Genomic DNA, 24,684 nt, shown 5'->3' on the forward strand with positions numbered 1-24,684 from the left:
GAATTACCTCTGTGGTCTCACATGGTCATGTACTCAGCAGCAAAATATCCTTGAGAGCCAGTAAAAATAATGGGATTCTTGCTGAGGGCCATTAATATTTATCAGAGCTGTTCCAGGGACCTCTTCACACACAAACAGGTTTACTTGGGGCTGTGTAAGTGTAAATTAGCTAGAGCAGTTTGGGAATTGTAGAATGCCTTACACCTGATCAGGTGATTCCACTTCCTAGCTGAGCTTTGCCTGACAACAACAATTCTCTCCATGGTTTCAGATGCCGTCTTTCGAAACACCTGCTCCCTTTTTAGCCGTAGATGCGTAGATTTCACCTGGGGCCTTCTTCCCGAAAAGCATGTGTGCTGTCATCAATTGAGTTAACATATGATATTTAGTCAGTATGTGATTTGCTTAGGTTTAGTTTAACATTAGAGTAGTACATTATATGGCTTATGCAATAAATGGTTATTAAGCAAGCCATAGTTTAACATGATGTATAAACTCAGTCACTGAATTACAGTCCACTCTTGCAGCTCTGAGAACTTTTATCAATTGGTTAGCTGAACAGTACTGAACCTTGATGATAATAGGGGTTTTTTGTCATTGCCTTTAGATGGCTATGTATTTATAAAATACAATTAACTTAGAGAGAAGCACCACATTGAAAAGAGTGGAATATTTTCAAATAATGATATGAATAAAATGTGTGAAATCACATACACATATAGATGTTTACATATAGATGTTTCTTTTCAAAAACATTTTATATTCATATAGATGAATATAAAATGTTTTTGAAAAGAAAGAGAAAAAGATTCAGTGGGTTGCATCAGAGGTACCTGAACCCTTATCTTGGTCAAGGCCAGGTGCTATTGCCAAGCTGTCATTTGCCTCATATCTCTGCTAACATGAGGCCTCCTGAGTCTATGGTCCCTAATCTCCCATCCAGAGGCATAGGGTTAAGTAAACTGAGCCACAGTGGTGCAGTGGTTAGAGTGCAAGTACTGCAGACTACTTCTGCTGGCTACCTGTAATTTGGCAGTTCAAATCCCACCAGGCTCAAGTTTGACTCAACCTTCCATGCTTCCAAGGTTGGTAAAATGAGGCCCAAATTGTTGCAGGCAATATGCTGACTTTGTAAACCACTAGAGAGAGCTGTAAAGCACTCTAAAGTGGTATATAAGTCTAAGTGCTATTGCTATTGCTAAACTATTGGTTTATGAGGACATAGCTTCAAGAAAGGGAGATTAAAGCAAGCTGCAATGGCCAGAAGGAGGAAATTTATGAAAACAGTAGCAATAATACCTATAGCAGACTTAAAACACTTGGGATTTATGGCTAAATATGTCTCTTGCTTTTCTTCAAACCTCCCAATATAATATGATGAACCTTATTTATCAAAATTGACTAACATAGCCTCTGCTAACCAGATAAATTACATGAATAAAATGTATGTTTTAGAAGCTAGCTACTGCAGCATAACAAATGACCACCATGTACAGTGCTGGCTATATCCCTGAGAAGTAAAATGCTATTTAATTTTAGTGCACAGATAAAGGCTTCCAAGCCTGACTGAACCTCCATGCTATCTGCATAAAGAAGACCCTAGGGAGTATGGAACAGCTAATAGTCAACTTTATCCTTAGAAGCCTCTTGGGGAATTTGCTAGGAAGATAGCATGTGTGGGTCAAGTTAATATACTCCAGATACGGGAAGGAGGGGACAGTTTTTCTCAGAGTAAAAGAAAATGAGATAGGAAAAAAACTTAGAAAGCAAAGGTTGTTTGGTTTCCAGCAAATGAAGGAGAAAATAACACTGCCAGAATAGTAGCATTGAATGAAAGTAGCATTTAATCTAATGCTCTCATTACTTGCTAAAAGAGAAAAGCACATCAAAATCCACCACCAAACAGAAGTGAATAACAAGCCATTGTCAGGATGAAGAAATATTTTTAAAATCTCAACTTCAGAAGAGAAGAAAAATGAATACACAGAGGAAGTTTCCCTTCCCCATCCTCTTTCCTCATAAGTCTGGTTTAAGGTTAAGTTTTCTGAACTAAAATGTGAACGGAGGCATACAGTACATTTAAAGAAACTTGCCTTGTTCTTTCTTGAAGATTAGAATTTCACAATAAAATACAATGCCTTCAAAACAAAGTGTCGTTAACTCATATTAGCTATATGTATACCTGATCTTTATTTCCAACTTAAACAAATTTATTCAATAGCACGCCATTGTATGCTGTTTTCAACCAAATAATTTTTATAAACCTTGTTGGAAGAAGAAAACCCTGTTAAGTACTTTGGAGTTTACTCCAAAATTAGTAGAAAAAGGTGATAGTCACTCACTACACTTCCTTGCTTAGCTACCCAGAATTAGTTTAATTTGCTAAAACGTTTCTCCTTCATTTGGTATCCTGTGGCAATTTTACATTTGCATTTCATTTTTCTTCTGTTTTCCATTTTCCATTTTAAATAATCAAAGGTTCTTGTAGTTTTTATATAAAAAGATTTTGAAAATTATTTAGCAAAAAAGGAAAAAAGCCATAAATAGTAAAATCAATAAAATACAGGTAGTCCTCAACTTACAACAATTCATTTAGTGACCGTTCGAAGTTACAATGCCACTAAAATGTGATTTATGATTGTTTTTCACACTTACAAGCATGGTAGCATCCTCAATGTGATCAAAATTCAGACGTTTGGCAACTGACTCATGACAGATGCATAAGGGTCATGCGATTATCTTTTGCAGCCTTCAGACAAGCAAAGTCAATGGAGAAGGCAGATTCACTTAACCATGATACTAATTTAACAACTGCAGTGATTCACTTAACAACTGTGGCAAGAAAGGTCATAAAATAAAACGTCATAAAATATCCAGAAGCTCCAGTTGGTGCAAAATGCAGCGGCCCTCATAGTTTTGTGCAGACCCAGGTGAACATATGTATCACCTCTCCTGCGGGAGCTGCAATTGATTGCCAATTTGCTCACAGATGTAATTCAAGGTGCTGGTTGTCACCTTTAAAGTCCTTCATGGCTCGGGACCAGATTACCTGAGGGACCATCTCTTGCTGGTCACATCTACCTGACCCATCAGAGCAGGGAGGCAGGGAATGTTGTGGGTTCCATTCCCAAGGGAGATATGCCTGGTGGGACCCAGAAGAAGGGCCTTCTCCTTGGTGGCTCCCCCCCCCTCTGGAACATCATTCCCCCAGAGATTAGAATGACCCCCACTCTAATACTCTTCTGGAAGATGCTGAAGACCTGGTTCTACCAGCGGGCCTTGGGAACCCAGAGCTGGATAGAACCCATTAAATGGTTTGTGTGGTCTGCTGTTGTTGGGGGTGAGGGTGGGGGAATTGGGAGTGTGATTTTGTTATATTATACTATATTAATTTATTTGATTCTTTTGGTTAGTTTTTATTACTTTAAATGTGGTTTAATATTCTATAAGCCACCTTGAGTTGCCATGGGCGAATAGGTGGCAATATAAATTCAATAAATAAAGAAATAAATAATGAAATGGGGCGAAACTCACTTAACAACTGCCTCACTTAGCCACATAAATTTTGGGCTCAGTTGTGATCAGGTCAAGACTACCTGTACCTTATAAAAATCAGTACAAATGAACAAAGCATAAACAAATATCAGCATAAAGAAAAGCCATGTAAAAGGACTTGGGGGACCAATCAATTTGAACTTGATTCTAAAAAAGTATTGAGCTCAGAATATATTAAGGAGAAATTCCAATATAATAAAACACCTTTCTTTTTCCTTGCCATCCTCACCTCTTTGATGAGAGAGGGGAGAAAAGCCCCCACTTGAGTTGAGGGCTGAAAACATTAAAATCAGTGTTTCCCTTCAGCAAACTTTGATGGCCTAAGTCTCTCTATGTGGGGGAACTGCACCCTTTCCACTCCTTTGCAGATAACATGTCTCCTAAGAATAATTAACTGTTCCTTAGAACAATTTAAAACATTCAGAAATTAGAAATAAGTGCTGCAGTTGTCAGTTCTAAAAGCAAGGAAGGCATCATGTTTGGATGTCCCCATGCTCATAACATCAGAAAGCTAGAATCTCATTGCTTTCTCTTGTCTTCAGGAAAATTTGCTATGATTGCTGTTTAAATGGGTCACCATTCTCCATCTGCTTTCTGAATTGCTACTCTTCCATGAAATTTGTTTTTGCAGAAAGTCACATGAACTGTGACCTGAAGTCACCCTGCTAAATCCACTCTCATGCAGTAATATCAGTGCAGAATTGCACTACATTATTTCCTTTTAAAGAGTCACACTATTCTGTGAAAACTTTAACCTTGAAAGAAAATTGGCATAATCATTATCTAAAAACAGTCATAGAATCATTCTTCTTATATATATATTCCAGACACATGCATGATATGTGGGTTCACTCACACATGATTGGCACTGGATTCTATCAGTGGAATTGAAATGGAAGAAGGAAAGTATTAGCTAGCTTTTATTCTAGGCTTGCTCAGTGATTAATGATTGACCATTCTTTGATATATTCTTTTTGTTCTTTTTTTATCTGTGTTGTTGGAAGAAATATCCTTCTGGTTCAGTTCCAAGAGGGAAAAAGACACTGGAAACATGGAGGCTGTTGGAAAGATGGTTTAATGGTGGACAGGACCACATGGCTTGGAGGTCCAAAGTGAAAGGGATGATCACATGCTTCAAGGTGAAGGAAAAGATCAAGAAGAAGGAGGAAGGCTGAAAGTGCCTGGTTTTATACCCTCTGTTGAGATTTGAATTAGAGCTTGTATTCTGGTTGGTTGTCAGACTCCCATGGGGCCATGAAGGGGTAACTCTGTAGGCTGTCCTGAGTTCCAGGCATGGTTGAGCCTTGCTGGATGATGATGCAATGAAAAGGGCTTTGGACAATTACTATAGCTTTACCTGGAGATCTTTGTTATGTAAAATATTCTGGCCCAGGCCTTAATGGTCCACCCATTAACAAAGGTGGGGTGAGCTTCTACTTCTGAGGTGAGATTCTACCCTTTTTAGGGGAAATATTCTGCCATTTTAATATTTCCTAGGATATTTCAATTTTCTAGCAGAGGGGTGGGTACTAACTTCCTACATTGTATCTCTGTTTGATTTTTTTTAATTGTCAGTGCTAGATGTTTGGGGAATTAAGCCCAAACAAACTGACTAATCAGGCTTACCTTTCCATTTGTACCACCAACCAGAGTATTTGCTCTTAGTGAAAGCAAATAAATACTATTTAGCAACATGAGTCTGCTGTCATTAGAGGATGGTGGTTTGGGAAGGCATTCTGACCCGCAGTCAAGAGACCAAATGCAATGTCTCTTTACCAAAGTCCAAGGGTCTACTATTTTATCACCACTAATTGTGTCTCAATTTTATATATCAAATAAAAAACACAACAGTCACAAAATGTCAAATAAATGATCCTCCCACTATAATACAACAGTCTAGTATAAAAGATAACTGGATGTCAGCTACATAGGAAGAGCGCTTCAAAGTTCTCTTTTATAGGTAAGTGATAACAGTGAAGTGGGCAAAGTTCATTGCCAAAGTGGGTAGTTCTGTTTATTTTTCTGCTATGACAACAAAATAAAGATGGCACAGACACGACTGCAAAATAAGTTGAAAGATGGAAAGACACATCAGCTGCTATTATTCCTTCATACCCAATCAATATATAAGACAAAAATGAAGATCTGGAAGTCAGTCCTTCACAAAGACAGATAATTGGTTTCTCCAATTTGCCAATTGGGGGGAAAATATGCCAGTGTAATTGGGGGAAAATATTTCTTTGTATTATCAAATATGGTAGCAAAATCTATCTGAGCAGCCTGCAGAAGCCATACATTCTTGTTTACTATTTTTTTCTTTTCAGCAGCACATTAGACAAGTGGGCTAATGGAAAATGAATTATCCAAAATCTTCATCTACAACAGTCTCTGATGGCTCAGAGCACTAACTTAAATTGCCCCATATTGCTTGTATCTTTATTTATTTTTTTCAGGCTATGATTTTTTTTCCCCACCTGCTACTTGAATACTTCCAACTGGAGATGCCAGAAACTGGTGCAACCTGATATTCAACCCATGTCGCTTACCTGAACCTTTATTTGCAAGTTTATTTATGCAGGTTTGTAGCTTTTATGCTTTCTATTTTGTCAGATTATTCTGGGGGTATAATGACTTACCTCTTGGTTTATAATTCTAAGATAGTTTGTCAAAAGTATCCATTAGCAAAGGGCCAAACATTGCAGAATCTAAAATAAATATTTGTGTTCAAAATAATTATGAAAGTAAAATAAATAAATAAATAATGCATAGTCATAAAAAGATAGTATAGCACTTGTAAGATAGTACATAAATTATATATAAAGGTGTGTTAGGATCTTCTTTATATGCATTCCTGCATTTGCTACTTCTGTTGTAGCTCCTTTTTCATGGTCACAAGCACCCGTTCACCAAACCGGTTGTTATACCGGTTGAATTGCACCCCTGGCTAGAATTCTGGTTGTGGAAGAAGGGGAGGGGAAAGGAAAGGACTGTCTGTTAGTCCCAAGTCAAGTGTTTCATTGCGTCATGCACCCAATAGTAGTGCAGGAAAGATGTAGGAAGGAATGGAAGAAACAGTGTTAAATTGTACTTCAATTCAGGAAGAAGTTGATAAAGAGAAAATTAAAACTTCTTGGACACAAGTACAATAAAAAGATTAAGATTTCCAGAATTCTGTACTTGTACAGATAAAATAAACATAAAATAAAAAATAAGGCTTAATTAGAAGAAAATTAAATATCAAAATTCTAACCATTTCTGGCTGCTCCAATTGCTGAAATAAAAATCCTTTGCTTATTTGGATTTTTTCAGCTTCTTTCCAATTCCAACCTTAAATCAAATGCTCAAATGTCAATTCTCTACTTTTTATAACCCCAATACCTAGCTTCTCCTTGATCAAAATTACTTTTTCTACAGCTGAGGTAGAGGAGCAGGGCAAGATCTCACTTGCATCTTTGCCTTGTGGAGGTTTACATTCAAAGGGAAGCATATGTATCCCATATCTGGCATAGGGATCTGGCAGTCTGGAATCTTGTGGAAAAAACAGGCAAATTCAACAGCGGTTTCTTTTGTGGTTTAGTAGAGCTCCAGTTAACAAAAGCTGATCAGTGAAAATGCTCATGTAGCTATTAATACTGCTGATATTCTGCTGGAAATCAGCAATGTCTCAAATAGACACATATATAAAACAGCTGCTCTGTTTGAATAAATGGCTCTCCTGGGAAAACCCAATATGGCAAATTTTGTGACTGCATTAATGTAGAAGTTGCCCTAATTTCTAGCAGCGACTGAAATGATAATTCTTCCACGGAGCTACTCCAGTTCATTGCTACAACAACAACACAGTCCTTTCAACAGTTCCAAGAAGACTCCATACCCATTTGCACTACTCAGGTGACTCTGATGACATGGATGAAGCTCCAGGTGGCCTCAACAATTCTCTAAAAGAATGTAAATGACCAACTGTCTGCAAGGAGTATAAATCCTTCCATTTCTCCACCATTCAGTCAGAGCTGAAGAAGTTTCTTGGATGAGAAGTGAAACGTCTTCAAAGAATACCAAAAAATCCAGTTGCCTCTTGAAAAAGCACCTTTGGGACAACTATGACCAGGATGACTGAGAATCTCCAGAAATATCCAGTCCATTACAGTACAGTCATCATAATTATAAAATTAACTAAATAGAAGTAACTATTATTTTTTAAAGCTGGACTACTCTTTTGTTTTTATTATTTATTTATTAAATATATATGCTGCCTATTGCACTCTTGAAGTGACTTTGATTTCTTTCTTTTTTTTTCAATCTTTGAAGTATATCAAGAGCACAGTATTTCCATGGTGATGTCCCTGGAGTAAGCCAGGCCAGCTGTTTAGCTTGGCTCATTGCGGGGCTAGGTATGGAATCTCAAGTAGAGGAATAGGTCTACTTGCTTACTTGGTTGATTTCTTGGCTTGAGGCAAATTGTTCCAAAACAGAATCCTTCAGATACGTTGAACTAAAACTCCCATCATGCACAATCAACAGATGTCAGGTGCTTTGTAAAATGCTCTTTTCTTTGAGGGCAAAATCCCTTTTCAGCTTGCATTACATGTGCTTTGAGGTTAAAAGTCATCCACATTTCAATTTTTAAGGCTGTTTTGCTTCTCTTATATTCCCATATTAAAGAATTTAAAAAATGCTTTTATCTCTGGGCCTTTCCTGCGGTTGAGTTGACCAGTGATCCACTCATCCTGAGTCAGCAGAAACTACATTAGTGTGACATCTATTGTGCTGATCCTCTTCTGCCTCTCTTGCCTCTGTTCTCTGTCCCTGAGTTATGTGATTTCTTTCTGGTTATGGTCATCCAGGTTTGCGACTGACTGTGGAGGTTGTCAGAAGAAAGGGAAAACATATCGCTACAGTTTAAACCTGTTTCACTTTGGGTTGGACAAAAGATGGAAGCAAGTCAGAAAACTTGCCAGGGCATGTTGTTTGGTACAAGTGGGAAAAGGCCCTCAGAACTTAATAATTTTTTTAAAAAATGCTATAAATTATATCGCACCTCTTCAATATTTCACAGTCCAATTCTATCATCAAGTTACATCTGCTGATCAGTGATGAAATAACTACTAAATCTATTAATTGTCAGAAAAACAAAACAAAAGCAACAATAAAAAAACCATGTTTAACATCACAGTAATGTGACATAGCAACAGACGATGAACAAATGCAATGGACTGAATGTAATGAGAGCTACAGCAAGGGAGCAAGAATAATATTTAGTTCCTTTTTCTCAATTCTCCTAAAAGGCAGCTCAGGGTTCTGGAGACTGGAAGCCAAAAGGAGGAAATGCAAATATAAAACTATGCAAGTCTAGAATTACAAAAACATTGCATTTAGACTGACTTCTGGTGACTACACAGATATTCCCATTTAGGCTTTTATGGCAGACATATAGAACTCTTACTGTTTTCTAGAAAATGTTTAAGGTATTTCCTGTTGGTCTTCTCTCCAAGTTCTACCAAGTCTCAGCCAGCTTAATTTAAAAAAAAATAATATAAATGCTGCCATCTTCTGGATAAATTGCAAATGACAATTATATATTGAACAGAATAATGTTAATGGCATTTTATTTAAATATATAGGTAAAAATATGTTCCTCGGCATATTGGTATACATCATATCAAGAGATGTGCTACCCTTGTTCTTTTGAATGAAGATTTATTTGGTGCAAAATCTATTTCAGAACAGCTATTTCATTTAATTCTGACTGTAAATAGGTGAATATATTTTCAGAGCAAGGGAAAAGATCTTGGCTAGAGTCATATCTTGTTTATTTTGATTTGTTAACACATCTGAAATTAAAGGTGTGAAGAGCAAATCTTTCTCTTCCCCTCCCAAACCTGGAGTATTGTTTTGTATTCTTATCCTGGTGTTGGGTAAAGTGATGTCACAGAAAGAAGATGCATTTTGTATTGGAAAAAAAAATTATTTAAGCCCTCATGAAATTATGCAGAACAAGATGAGAGAGTTCTCTGAAAATTCAGGGGTAATTAATATTAGCCTCATCATATTGAAATGACAAAGATTTTTTTTCTGCTGATAGATGCTGTAACAATCATAGTCCTCTTGTCCTTATTAGTTCAGTTTTTCCAGCTGATATTTCTTGCCTTCTGCTTCTCTGACCTTCCCTTTCTACCTTCACTTTTCTAATCCCAGGCTTTATAATAAATCAATAGACAGGAAAATAAAATCCTTGTTGGAGCAGAGACTGTATTTTGCTAGTATAAAAACTTAAAATTCCCCACCTTCCACTTGACCAACAAAATGCCTAGATTCATTTCCTCCCTCTATTGCAGATTATGTAAAGTTATTTAAATCCTGACTGACAGTATTTATCAAGACAGCTGTTGAACCAAGCCACAGTTGGTAAGAGAAGTGGGGAAAGAAAGGGTGGAGGGAACAAAATACACCTCTCTGATATTCTCCTCAGAGCAAAAACAGTTGCTACTTTTATCCAGGTAGAAGCAGTAGAAATGCCCACATAAAAATTGTGTGATTACATATAAAAGAGCTATTTATTAGGGTATTTTCCATACTTCTGCCTGGTTCTGCTTCTAGATATCAGTGGCATCGGCCAGTTAATACAAATGCAACAGCTGGTATGGAAATAGTGGAAATCACCCTCTCTCTTTCTCATCTATGTGGCATGTTTTTATATCTTTCAGAGTCGGGGATTAACTAGCACATCACTGTTGTTTTCAGTGAATCAAATAACCATGGGGCTTTTTTCTGCCCCAGGTTATTTCATCATCAGGTTTTAGCACAGGGAACTTAAAAAACAAAATAGTTATAGCTTTAGCAATGAAGAATGAATTGATTATATGTCAGCTGTTTCCAATCTAGTGTACTTTTTAAACTCATGCTACTATCCTCCAACCAACAGGGCCACCAAGCTTCGTGACAGGCTGAAATTCAAGGTACTGATTTCATGATATTTCAATATTCACATACTGAATTTCTCACTCCCTAATAACAATTATGGCCATCAAAATTCTGCTGTGGAAAAAAACATGACAACTCTTCTTCAGTATATAAACCAGCGTTCCTCAACATCAGCATCTTAAAGACATGAGGACTTCAGTTATGGGAATTGAAGTCCACACAATTTAAAATCACTGTGGGCTGAGAAACATTGATCTAAACCAGGAATGTCAAACTCATGACAACACATCACATGATGTATCGCAACATTTTTCTCCTTTGCTAAACTGGGGGTGATCATGGCCAAAGCATGGCAGATCTGGTCCACAGGCTGCAAGTTTGACACCCCTGACCCTTTCATACCACTGACCTGCAATATGTCATGCTCATATCTTCACACTACTAGCTTAGAATTCCTCTTCCAATTCAGGTGAGGAAGACAAATTTTAAATGGAAGATAATAATCAATTTAAATAACACTATTGTTTCTCTTACCTTTTTTCCCACATAATTCTTCTATTTCTCAGGGCATCTGGTTAATATAAATTAAAAATATAATTTAGCATGCAACTGATTCTACTATATTAATTTTTATGCTGCAGCCCCGGTGAGTAAAACAGCTGATGCGTGGCAATCTGTTGTGCTGTGCAAATCAGCCGGGCTTCAAAACAAGGAAATAAAGGATAGACAAGGGCAGGGGCGGGTGGGCAGGACCAACTGATCGCCAGAACTACCAGTTCTCCCGAACCAGTCTGTACTGACTGAATTCCACCCCTTGACAAGAAGAGAACTTTAATTTCATATCAGTCAGGTGAGGGGAAATAACAGTTTTACCATATGTGCCATTCTGGGCATTTGCTAGCAAGGTCAAAGTCTTTAGTACATATGACTTCTTAGTCATTGAGTCCTAGCCAATTTACAGTCCAATGAAACATAAATTAGTCACCCCTCTAAATCTTTTAGTCAGTAAGATCAAAATGTTTTAACTACCAAATTTTGTCCATTTAAACAGCAAAATTTCTTACTCACCTGATTAAATAAGGAGCACACAGCTTGGATATTTATATTCTGTAACATTAAAATGACTGATATAACTAAATTATAACAGAAGTAAATGGAGTGGAACCAAAATGTATGGTATCTTTGTGCTAAATTTGTGGTTTCCTTACCCGCTGTTGAGTTGATTATAAGGAAAGATTAATTATTTTCCCTTTCCTGCTCATGTACATCTTCCAAATTCTCATTTATTTTCAAGATTCTGTCTTTCTTGCAGTCCTGGCCATGTGTTTTTGTTGGGGTCTTTTGAAAGGCTGACAAGAAGAATCTAAAAAACTCATGGTAAGACATATGGATTCCTGGGTGGAATTCAAGGTGCTGATGGCTATATACAAAGCCCTACATGACACATACCCTAGATACCTGTGGAGCTATCTATCTCCAATTATTTTTGTCCCAAAACATCAGACAAGATTCTTTATTCTAAGTTGCAATAATTAAACAATTTCATTTTATAGGATCCAGGAGCCATGCTTATCACTGTTTTAAACACAGATTCATTCCAATCTTGGAAATACTTTCTTAGTATTGAAAAAAATCTTCCTGGTTGCTTCTGCAGTTAATAACGATGTCATCAATGTCTCCATGACTCCTGAAATAAGAATGGGGTACGATCTGTTCATATTGTCCCATTACATATAGATTGAAATTCTGTTATACTGTGGGTGGTTAATGTAGCATTTTGATTACATCAACATTGTGCCAATTCCCACCAGTATAACCAACAGGACTGTAATATTTTACGGTATGAATAAATAATATTCATCATAAATCTTTCAAACAAATTGGAGCCATGGGAGTTCTAACAATTTTTGGAAATTCTTGGTTTTAGCAGATCTTACAAATCTTATACAATCACACTATAAACAGCTGGCAAAACTGCTAATACACGAGGTATCTTAGGTGTCAAGAATGGCACAGCTCAATCTCACCTCCCAACAGTTTATTAAAGTATTTTAGTCAAGAGTATCTTTTTTATACTGCACAGCTTGGAATGTGCTTTGATATACTTGTTTATTGTTACCATCTCACACAATGCCAAAAGTATGATATTTGCAGGTTGTAATACCAACAGAAGGAAATGACCATCAACTTTTACCTGCTGTGGGTTAAGAAAAAGAAAAATAACACCTTTCAGTTTCTTGTTTTCTCACCTATAAAATATCAAAGTTCTTTTTTAACTTGATCTGCTGACACTCAGCAAATATCAACAAGACTAGCAATGAAAGGAAGCGACTATGAACTGGGCTGTGTTGTAAGACTTCTGCCCTCTTGCTTAATTTCTTCATATTTTCCTTCCCCAGTTCTTGACTGTTTGTTGTTTCAGTATTTGCCAAGTTCAGAGAGAGTTCAGGTTCATCATTCAACTAGAAATTACTTGTAAATTTAGGATTTTGTTTCATGGAATAGGTGGGCAGTCACTGTCCCGTATAAGTGGCTATTTAAGTACTAGGCAACATGAGACCCCCCCAGCCCACCCCACTTTTCCTTGTAAGCAAATCCCATGTAAATTTTAAACCTGAATAAATAAATGGGGGAGATGAAATTTGGATCATTAAAAATATGTCAAAAATGGGAGTAGCTAAAGATTTGCTGTATTTTACCATTATACTGTTTGGCAAAATTCAGCAATCTTTTTAAGTTAGAATGTTTCCTTTCCCCTAATAGTAGAAGTAATCTTTTTTAATTAAGTGTTTTATGCCCCCAAGGTCACTATCATATGAGATACGGAACTATATCAATATGATAAATACAAAAATAAATAATACAGCTATGTCAGAAATATATGTAGAAAAGGAGTAGGCATCAATCATATACTTGCATTTACCGCCTCAACTTTTTTTACTATCACCAGAAAGTCTAATGTGCAAAAAAATATAATTTTGTGGGACAAAGTGAAATAAAATTCCTATTAAGAAAGAACTATCACAGAGTCTCAAAATTTACTAGAATGTTAGATTTTAAAAATAAGATATACAAAATTAAGCTTCACCTTGAACAAAACATATTTCAAGTGAATCTGAGGCAGAAAAAAACCAAAATCAAATACAAACCAGAAGCTAAATCCTTAACCAAGTGAATTCAGTACACATGACAGTTCAATGTACAAAACATATTTCCATAACTTCTGCCAACATATGTGTCAGGACAAAGGCTGAGCCTTTATCGCTTTTGGCACAAGCATCTATTCAGCAGCCTGGTGATCTAGATAGCATGAATAGGAGGGCAAATCTTCTCCAATTGCAATAGACCAGGTGGGGAGAAGAGTGATATAATCACTGAATATCCAAGAGAGATAATATGGAAACTTATTCATTTCATCAACTTTGCTGAAAGATCAGCCCCTTCCCACCTGACTTCTTTTTTGCCTGAATTGTTACTCACTCACTCTCTCTCTCTCTCTCTCTCTCTCTCTCTCACACACACACACACACACACACACACTTTTTCCCTTTCCTTCTATATCATGGAAAATAGATGATGATTAGATACACACAACCAGTATCTCTTTTCATTCAATATGCTTTCATTGATTGCCCGTGGGCTGAATCTTTATAAACAAATCAAAAATCAAATGAAATCTCCCCATATAGTACAAGCCCATTATAGAATCTTATCACACAGCAGTAACCGAGGTTCATGATGACATTTTGATTACTACAGTACTTTATTTGCATATACGCCTGCCAAATTTTTGACAGAACTAATACTGTTAAGAAAATACAGCAAGGCAAAAGGTGCCAGATTTCCCCCAAAATTTTCTCTAAATCAAGAGAAGTGGAAAAGGCACACCGAACAAATAAATGAAATAGATGGGGACAAATTTTATTTACCATTTGATGCTAAATACGGCAGAAGTCCAACAAGACCAATAAAGGAAAATATTGTAGCTCTGGTTGGAATGAGGGGTTCTTGGTGCTCTCTGAGCTTGGTTGTTTTCTTGCAGACATTTCATTACCTGAATTAGGTAACATCATCAGTGCTCAGCGATGCTGAGTGTGGTAATGTAACATTGGCAAGAAAACAACCAAGCTCAGAAAGCACCAAGGGCCCCTCATAAGCATAGGAATTATAAAACAAGATGTGTCTTAAAGCAGCCACCACTTAGTCTATATGGGGTGAACTATAATCCCAGGCCTGCCATTTTCAGAAAAATGGGAGCTGGACTCCAAACATTTGAGTTGTATTACAGTGGGAAGACTGCCTTATGGATATATAAAATTGGCCTTGAGATTTCAGAAGGTGTTTATTCTCAGGTGAACAATATATAAGGAATAATGAGAAAAGGCAACACCTGTGTACATGCAGAAAAATTATCTTCTTTGATCCAAAGACATTGTACTTGTAAACTGTCCATCATTTAGAGGGTAGATCATCCAACTCAGAATCATTCTGTTACAAGATGGGCAGAAAATAAATTTAATATTATTTAATAAAATTTAATAAAAATAAGTCTCAAGATTGAAAGTATTATATAGGAGTAAAGAATTACTGGGACTGCAGATTCTTTTGTTATGTCTGAGAAATGATCTTGACGTAGTTAGATGGCAATGTTTTTCCCATTTTCCAAGACACCTTCCTAGATTTAAAACGATTTAGAAATATATACAGCCATTATGAAATGTATGGATGAATCACTGCATTCTGAGGAACCAGCTGCAGGGTACTTCATCTTGTGCAAACCCTACACAGAGGGTTTGACAAAATATCCATCTGATGTAAGTTCCTCTTAGTTCCTGGCATAGTTTGATTACATTGCAAGATAGCCCAATGCTTTAAATGTTAAAAAGCAAACAAACAAAAAGGTATTTGAAGTGTACATCAATTTCTACATTTTTATTTGTTTTTAACATGGTGAAAAACTCCTGGTATCCAGAGAAAACAATGAAGGCAGTCACCCAAGTGCAATAGCAATAGCATTTACTGTTCCATAGTGCCTAGAGCACCCTCTGGGTGACTTACAGCGCTCCCAACAATCTGGGTCCTCATTTGGAAGGGTGTGTCAACCTTGAGCTGGTTAGGATCAAACTCTTGGCTGTGGACAGAGTTAGCTTGCAATACTGCATTCTAACCACTGCACCATCATGGCTCTGGATCAAACTGGATCCAATTCTTGTTTTGGGTTTGGGGTTTTTTTTGCCCATTGTCCTTGTTGACAATTATTATAGATGAGGACTCCAAAAGTTTTATGTCCTAAAAACACAAGAAAAGAGATGTGAACAGTTGCATGCCCTATTCATTCTAGCACAGAGTGAATATGTCATTATTCATAATTTCCGTCTAGTCTTCTGTACTGGCATAATTCAGTATGGACTGCTGGAAACACCATGGATAGCCTAAAATAAGATATGAATGCTCTTAAATCCAGATGGAGTACAACAAATTCAAATTAAATCCTCCTAATCAGGTTATTTTTCTCAAGAAACATTGTGATGATCTAGTTAAAAACAATTCTGGTTGTAATTCTAAACGGAATCACACCAACTTTGACAGAGTTGATCTGTGACTTCAAGGTCATTCTGGACTCTTGATTCTTGCTTAAACAACAGATGGAATATATGGCCATAAGAACCTTTGCCCAGTTCTGGACACCTCAGCCAAGATGCCCTGGAAATAATAAGTCATGTCTAATTGAATAATTGCCTACTGTAATACACTTTATGTGAGTTAACTTTTGGAGAGGAATTAGTCCCAACTGCTGGTGAGATAATCTCACCACTGCAAAGTAATACTGATTCTGATACACTACACTGACTTTCTACTACTATAAAGCCCAACTGAATATGCTGGCCAATACTTATAAAGCCTTATTATAGTACAGTAACTGGTTATATCAGTACATAGTTGAGATATTTTGACCTCAGCCAATTTGATCCAGGTATCTTGAGAAGGCTTGCTAAGAAATTTCTCTGGGTTCTCCAGGAACTTGAGTAAGATGACAGCCCCTCTCCTCTCTGTGACAGTCTCCAAATTATGGAATATCTTACTGCCTGGGATTCAGCTTGCACCTGTTCATATATACAAGAAGCATGTAGAAACATTCCTTTTTCAACGAGCTTTGAGAAATGATTGTGTTTCAAAACATTTGCCCAATTTGCAGTCCCTGAAAACTGCTTGGATACAAGACAGTTGAGGTAGTCTTTCAGCTCTTTCTCTTCTGCCCTTATCAGTTTCTACATTTCTGCTGTACAGCAAAGAAACTCTGAGGCCATTTGCTTTCTGATTTACTAAATGCAGAATATCAGGGAAACGGCAAAATACTGAAGCAAGTATTTTTTCCACCCACATTTTCTGCTAGGCTAAAAAATCTTTTGTTGACAGTTGAGAGCTAGCCTAGGCTTCTGCTCTTTCTGAGTTGGCTCCATCCACATTAAGGGCCAGTAGGCTAATAAGCATGACCAAGACAAATTATAGAACACACAGTTCTCAACAGTAGAAATTGATTTCCAGGGTTTTCAATTAAGTGCAAACTTCTAGTTTTATTCAATAAAGTTCTAAACTGCTTAATACTATTTTAACAACTATTTATACCTATTTGAATTTGCTTGTACCCTTAGAGCTGAAGATTGTAATTGGAAGTTTGTTCTGAACATTATTTAGCTTGGTAGATGTAATTGGTTCCACTCACACATTATGGAATCCTGAATGATCCTATGTGAGTATTTCAGTAAAATCTCCCTCGCATCAACATTATTCAAATGTGGTTGGTTGTCTGCATTTTCTGCATTGTGCACACTTAGAAATATACCCTAGTATACATGGAAAGCTACACATGCACAACTGTATGTGCCATATCTTTCTTCTGCACATGTTATTGGAGAAATATGACAGAAGATATTTTAATTTGAAATGTCACACACTAAGCATTCAAGACAATACGACACCTGAATGGGAATAAATATAGAGCCTTATTTGATGGCCCATGGCCCATGAAATGGCCTCCAAAGGGACTACATGGTTTTAGCTGTATCAATTGCATCCTTCAAGTTTAGGTGAGATGATTGTAGTGAGAACGATACTGGCTTTTAAATTACTGGTTTCATCCTTGATGTTTTAGACTTAATGTTCATTTTTATGTTGGGTATACATACGGTGTTCATTAGTTCTTTCTAAGCTCAGATCTCAATATATAGTTGATAGTAATCTTGCAAAAGTCAGGCAGCCTTGACCTAGAATAAATGTCCTTATTAGTGTAAATATATAAGCATTATATCAAATACATATAGTTTTATGCACATTCTAAAGTGTTTACAAGCAATAGATTGTACAAATCAATATATATCACATATTTAGTGTTACATATATTCCATTTTAAATTTTTAAAAAGAAAATCAAATCTAACTCTACAAATGGACTATGAATATGTGCTTCCTCATATTATACAGCTTTGATTTTGGTATGAAATCTAAATAAGTATCCATAAATTATGAAGTTCATTTCTGTATGGAAACTAACATACCTTGATATGTGTGCAATATTCAGTAATGGATACTTTTTCATACATACGCTAACTTCTTTAAATAAACAGTGGGCTTATTATAACAGTTTCTGGGAAAGTACAATGAATGTAAAGTCCCTGAGCTCTGTTTTGCTACCATAGTTCAAACCAGTTCAGAAGATCAAAATTTTTCACTCAAAAATTAATAGAATAGAATAGAATAGAACAGAACAGAACAGAACTGAACTGAATTGAATTGAATTGAATTGAATTGAATTGAATTGAATTCTTTATTGGCCAAGTGTGATTGGACACACAAGGAATTTGTCTTGGTGCAAATACTCTCAGTACACATAAATGAAAATATACATTTGTCAAGAGTCAAGAATCATCAGGTACAACACTTAATAATAGTCATAGGGTACAATAAGCAATTAAATCATACTAGGAAACAGTCAATATAAATTGTAAGGATACAAGCAACACAGTTACAGTCATACAATCACAAGTGGGAGGGGATGGGTGATAAGGAGTGATGAGAAGATTAACAGTAATAGTAGTGCAGACTTTGTAAATAGTTGAACAGTGTTGAGGGAATTATTTGTTTAGCAGAGTAATGGCTTTTGGGGAAAAAACTGTTCAACAGTTCTAATTGTTCTGGTGTGCAGTGCTCTATAGCAGTGGTCACCAACTGGTGGGCCGCAGCCCGCTGGTGGGCTGTGAGAAAATTTTGGTGGGCCGCAGAGAAATCTCACCCCCCAGAGCACCCCACAAAGCAATTAATCCAGGCTGCGCAGAAACACAAGACTGCATGGCCCACGGGAACCCTCCCTGCCCACTCACTCCTTACCCGGTAAACTTACCTGCTAAACTGCTATTTTTCCTTTTTCCGACCATCATCTGTTCTGCTGTGGCCAGGAGATTTAGACTAGCTAGGAAGCAGGAAATGGTTGGATTTCTTGCTTTCTAGCTAGTCTTTAGATCTTCAGCTTAGCACAGCTAAACCTCGCTTAGGACTGAAGGTTTGCTTGCACGCAAATTCAGTGCAGATTCATGGCAAGCAAATTTGAGAGACTGAGCTAGCCCATGGCAGATAAATAGATCACTGAACGATTCTCTGGGCAACTCAATCTGCCTGCTTTGCCTGATTTTGGGTAAAAGTTGCTTTGCCTGATTTTGGGTAAAAGTTGCTCTTTTTTATAAAAAAAATCAATATTTACATGCATGGTGTGTTGTGAGTTAATTTTGCGAGTTTGCTTGCTAGCAAATTTTATGAGTTTGCTTGCAAGCAAAGTTTATGTGACAGACTGAGCTAGCCAATGGCAGATAGATAGATCTCTGAATGAATCTGTGATTCTGTGACCAATTCAATCTGCCTGCTTTGCCTGATTTTGGGTAAAAGTTGCTCTTTTTTTATAAAAAATTCAATATTTATAATATTTACATACAAGCCATGCCCAGCCAGTCACATGACCACCAAGCCACTCCCACAAATTAGGCCATGCCCACAGAACCGGTTAGTGGTCCCTGGGATCTAAAATTATCAGTTTGGTGGTTCCTGAGGTCCAAAAGGTTGGCGACCCCTGCTCTATATTATCGTTTTGAGGGAAGGAGTTGAAACAGTTTATGTCCGGGATGTGAGGGGTCTGTAAATATTTTCACAGCCCTCTTTTTGACTCATACAGGTCCTCAAATGAAGGCAGGTTGGTAGTAATTGTTTTTTCTGCAGTCCTAATTATCCTCTGAAGTCTGTGTCTGTCCTGTTGGGTTGCAGAACCAAACCAGACAGTTATAGAGGTGCAGATGATGGACTCAATAATTCCTCTGTAGAACTGGATCAGCAGCTTGAGCTTTCTGAGTTGGTGCAGAAAGAACATTCTTTGTTGTGCTTTTTCGATGATGTTTTTCATGTTAGGTGTCCATTTCAGGTCATGTGATATAGTAGAACCTAGAAATTTGAAGGTCTCTACTGTTGATACTGTGTTGTTCAGTATCGTAAAAGGTAGTAGTATAGGAGGGTTTCTTCTAAAGTCTACCACCATTTCTACGGTTTTGAGTGTGTTCAGTTCCAGATTGTTCTGGTTACACCATGAGGCAAGTTGTACAACCTCCTGTCTGTATGCAGATTCATTGTTGTCTCGAATAAGACCAATCGCTGTTATGTCAGCCGCAAACTTCAGTATTTTAACAGATGGATCATTTGAGATGTAGTCATTGGTATATAGGGAGAAGAGAAGTGGAGAAAGCACACAGCCTTGCGGGGGGGGAGACTGTACAGGTATCAGTTTCACCTGCTGCTTCCTGTCTGTTAGGAAGCTTATGGTCCACTTACAAGTGTATTCAGGTACCACTAGTTGGTTTAATTTATTTAGAAGAATGTCTGGAATGATGGCATTGAATGCTGAACTGAAATCTACAAAGAGGACCCTTGCGTAGATATTTAGAGATTCAAAGTGTTGTAGGATGTAATGCAGAGCCATATTAACAGCATCATCTGTCAATCTATTTGCTCGGTATGCAAACTGCATGGGATCTAATAGCAGATCCCTGCTGGTTTTCAGGTCAGATAGCACTAGCCTTTTAAAGATTTTCATAACTACAGATGTTAGATCAACTGGTCTGTAGTCATTCAGTTCCTTGATGGAAGACTTCTTTGGCACTGGGATAATAGTAGAGGATTTGAAGCAAGAAGGAACATAGCACATTTCTAGTGATCTATTGAAGATTTGGGTGAAGATGGGGGCCAATTGGTCAGACTTTTAAGCAAGAAGTAGTTATCTTGCCTGGCCCTGGTGCTTTTCCTGGCTTTTGTCTGTGAAATAGCTCTTGCGCTTCTTTTTCTGTAATCACCAGAGGTTTTGAACCTAATGGATTGGGGCCAGTTGCAGAAGGCTTGGCTGTTGTTGGTGTGTTTGAGATGGGGGTTGTGGAGATAGGTGGCTATAGTTTCCTTTCAAACCTGTAGTAAAACACATTCAGGTTCATCTGCTAGTTGTTGATTTCCTTCTGCCTGGGAAGGAGGTTTTCTGAAGCCAGTGATGTTTTTAAGAGTTTTATCTGTGACAGATGTGCAAGAATATTGCATTTAAAACATCCCACAGCTTCATTTCCCAGCTCCTTTAGTAATTTTACTACTAAACCACGTATTCATGTGTCCTGTCATACTTTGCTTCCAGTTTCTCACTGCAAGTAGCAATTAAGAGTCCATGGCTTCTTGTGCTATTTTGGTTGTGCTTCTCAAAGGAGCTATTATGTGGCCAGTACAGAGCAGCACAAGTCTGGTTCTGTTTGAGTCAGCATGTCTGCTACAAGAAAACTCTACAAAACTCTCTCAGTGCAGCCAACCTCATTTTGTTTTTGTTAGGAAAGGTCAAGGCAGCACTGGAGTAAATGGGAAAACAAACCACAACTAAATTTTGTCTTTCCTTCTTTAGTGAGACTTGCTTTTTTTCCTTTATAGCAGAGTTCTCCAACCTAGTCCATACATTTTTACTTCTGTGTATTTGTTTGTGTATTTCTGCATTTTATCTTAATGCAAAATAGTATTGTGGCATACTCAGTAACATCTATATATTGGCCAATGCAAAATTATAAAAGCTGAAATTCAACACCTCAGCATCAGTCAGGAAAATTTCCCTAAGCTAACACTATTCCATGTATTTTTCCATATAACGTTTGTTTACAGGGGCTTAACATAAGCTACCAAAAGCTTTAATTCATTTCCAAATTAATCTTTAATGAAACCTTTAAGTGTATTCCTTGGCTTTCTTTCTTTTTTTAATTCTCCTGAGACTAGATTGAGAGAACTCTCTCATGGATAGCTTTACATTAGTCCTATTATATGAAAGTAACAAGCAAACACTAGATGAATCTTTTCAGGGCCAAGCAGTAGCCCAGACAAGAGGTCTATTGTGATGGAATGTCCTACGGAGAAAAACAGAAGATCTTAGAATGTTATTGTTTGTAATATACAAGAGGACAAAATAACATCTGGGATTATGCTAAATCCAAAGTGATTGAAAAATGTTCAGCAGCTGGAAGTCAACTAAATCATAGTTGGTATATAACATACTTGAAATCAAGCCAGTTCAAAATCAGTTAGTAATATCCCCTTCATCAAGTTGGTTAAAAGAGACTAATGGCTGCATCTTGTTTCATAACTCCTAAATCAAGAACCATCTAAGAGAACAGAAGATGTCGGTTAGCAGATTAGGTTTCTTGGCTTTTTACCAACAATATTCTTTCTGTTAAAAAGCCATCAAATTACATAGATATAATTGTGAATATGTTCTCAGTGGCTTCCTGCTAGATCTGCTGTCTCAGCCCCTTTGTATACCACATTCCCACAATGCATAAGAATTTAGAACTGATTCTGGATGACTCATAGCCATGAAGACGTGATAACCAGCAGCAGCTGTGACACTGGCCAAATTTTCATATGAAGCTGGAAACAGCGTCATATTTCCCAAAGCTCTGATGAAAAAAGAATATAAGTTTATTTCACCATCTGAAGTACAGTCATGCTCAGAATGTTAAGAAACAAGAAAAAAAAAGCAATTTACAGTTGTATTCTCTAACCTGATGCTCTCCAAATATATCAGAACTGTAATCCAGCCTGCCTTTGATTGTTCTGGATTAAATTGAAAATCCATCTTTTCCAGGGATAAACAATATGTAGATATTTTGGACTGGTATTCACATCAACCCAAGCTTATATAGTAAGGGATGATTGCAATTGTGTTCCAATTGCCTACAGGCAACCAGAAAAGCTCAACCCTGATTTAGCCTATTATTTTCCTATTCATAGAAGACATACCAATTGTTCTAAAGGCCACAAGAATTGACATGTTCTTACTGTTTGCATTTGCTCAGCAAAATGACCACAGACAGAAGAAGCAAAGGATAGAAGTGATGAAATGTGCACTGTGACATCACAGCCCTAACCTACCCCTCATATGTTTGCATGTCATGTTGTAATGCAGATATGAAAGAGCAAAGCTTATGGTGTGACATCACAATGTATTTTTCACCATTTTGGCTTCACTGCAGTGAGGAATTGATGCTTATGTTCAAAGGTATTGAGATAAATTATGAAATAAAAGCAAAGACATGCCTTTTGAAATGTAGATGTTGAAGACATATCTACTGATGGGCGTGATCTGGAAAATAAAGAATATGGAACTCTAAAAGTAAATGCTATGGGTCAGCTTGATACGTGATGTCTTGGGTTGTTCAGAGCTTAATTCATATTTTAGATTCTTCCAAAATCAAACCCCAGGGATCTTATTTCAGAATAGAACAACTCCAGACTTGCAAAAATGATTCCTCCAATTTAACAAAAGAATCTGTTTTAACATAGGCAGATGATGAGCAGAATTCAAAGCAGAATCCCAAAGTAATATGAATAAACAAAAGTTCTTCAAAGAATGGATATTGAGTGAATGTAAAATAAGAGGAGACTGAACTGAAATGGTGAAAAAGTGCAGAATATAAGCAGGAACATTTATCCATCAACCAAGCAAAATAGGTGGAACAAAATAAATGAATATTTCTTCAGATGACAAGATGCTAGGTCATACTTTATGCAAGTAAATTTAGGCATTAGAGATAGCCATTCATCCTCCAAATCTAAATAATTTTAATTTCAGTAATGAGAGAAGTTCTGTATATACAATGCAAATTTTAAAGCATGCTGCTTGGCACCTTATTGTTTAACAAAGAGAGTTTCATTCATGAAATGTTGGTTAATAAGAGGGTTTTGATTTCTCCCATTGGCCCCAAACAAAAGTGGACAACTTAAGACCCTGGGGCTAAATCTATTCTTAAAATATCCCTTGTGCAGCTAGATATCTTATTTTTTGCCAATTAGGGCAAAAACTATTATGTTCCTGAATGAGGAATTGATATATTAACTATTTTTATTTTTAATTAAGTAAAGGAAATGAAATTTAATATTTGGCCTGGCACTAACCCTTACTTTTTAGAGTATAGTACCAAATCATGTTACTTGAAGTCCAAGCACTGTCTTTGGCAAGGAAAGTTTGTGTTCCTTGGTTTATAAAACTAGCTGAAGACAGAACTGATGGCTTCTTCATTACATATATATACTGTACTGTATATGCCTATGTATTTAATTTGCCACACTTTTTAGGATAGCAGGCTTGCTTGATATATATCTATCAAGTTTTCTTCTCTTTCTTTTATCTTGATGCTATTTAACAACCAGTTGAGGCAACATTTTTGGTTTATGTCTGAAACTGATCAGCATCTAGACTTGAAGTGTTGCTTCATTTGTGGGTTGGAGTTGTTTTCAAAGCATTTTGAACCCCTTTCATAAGTTTCTTTAAATCAGTGATGCTGCATGGAAAATCACATCTGTTCCAGGCTACAAAACTTGAAACTTGATCTGAGACAGTTTTGAGTAAATTGCCTGATAGGAATCACTATGTACTCAAGCAGATTGCAACAAAGCCTGAGCCATCGCACGTAATCCTGATGAAACAAGTTGTAGCTTAGGGCTTCTTAAAGTGTCTCCAGGAAATATAATTATTGCATTTCTGTGAAGTTGGGAAATAACATTAATCAACAATGTTTTCCTTAAGTGATGAGTATTTAGAAAAGAAAAATCAGAAGATATCAATAAGAGTCAAACAGAACAGTATAAATAAAGTATT

The sequence above is a fragment of the Pseudonaja textilis genome, chromosome 5 (assembly GCF_049901715.1).
Source record: "Pseudonaja textilis isolate UNSWEBS1 chromosome 5, rPseTex1.2, whole genome shotgun sequence".
NCBI lineage: Eukaryota > Metazoa > Chordata > Lepidosauria > Squamata > Elapidae > Pseudonaja > Pseudonaja textilis.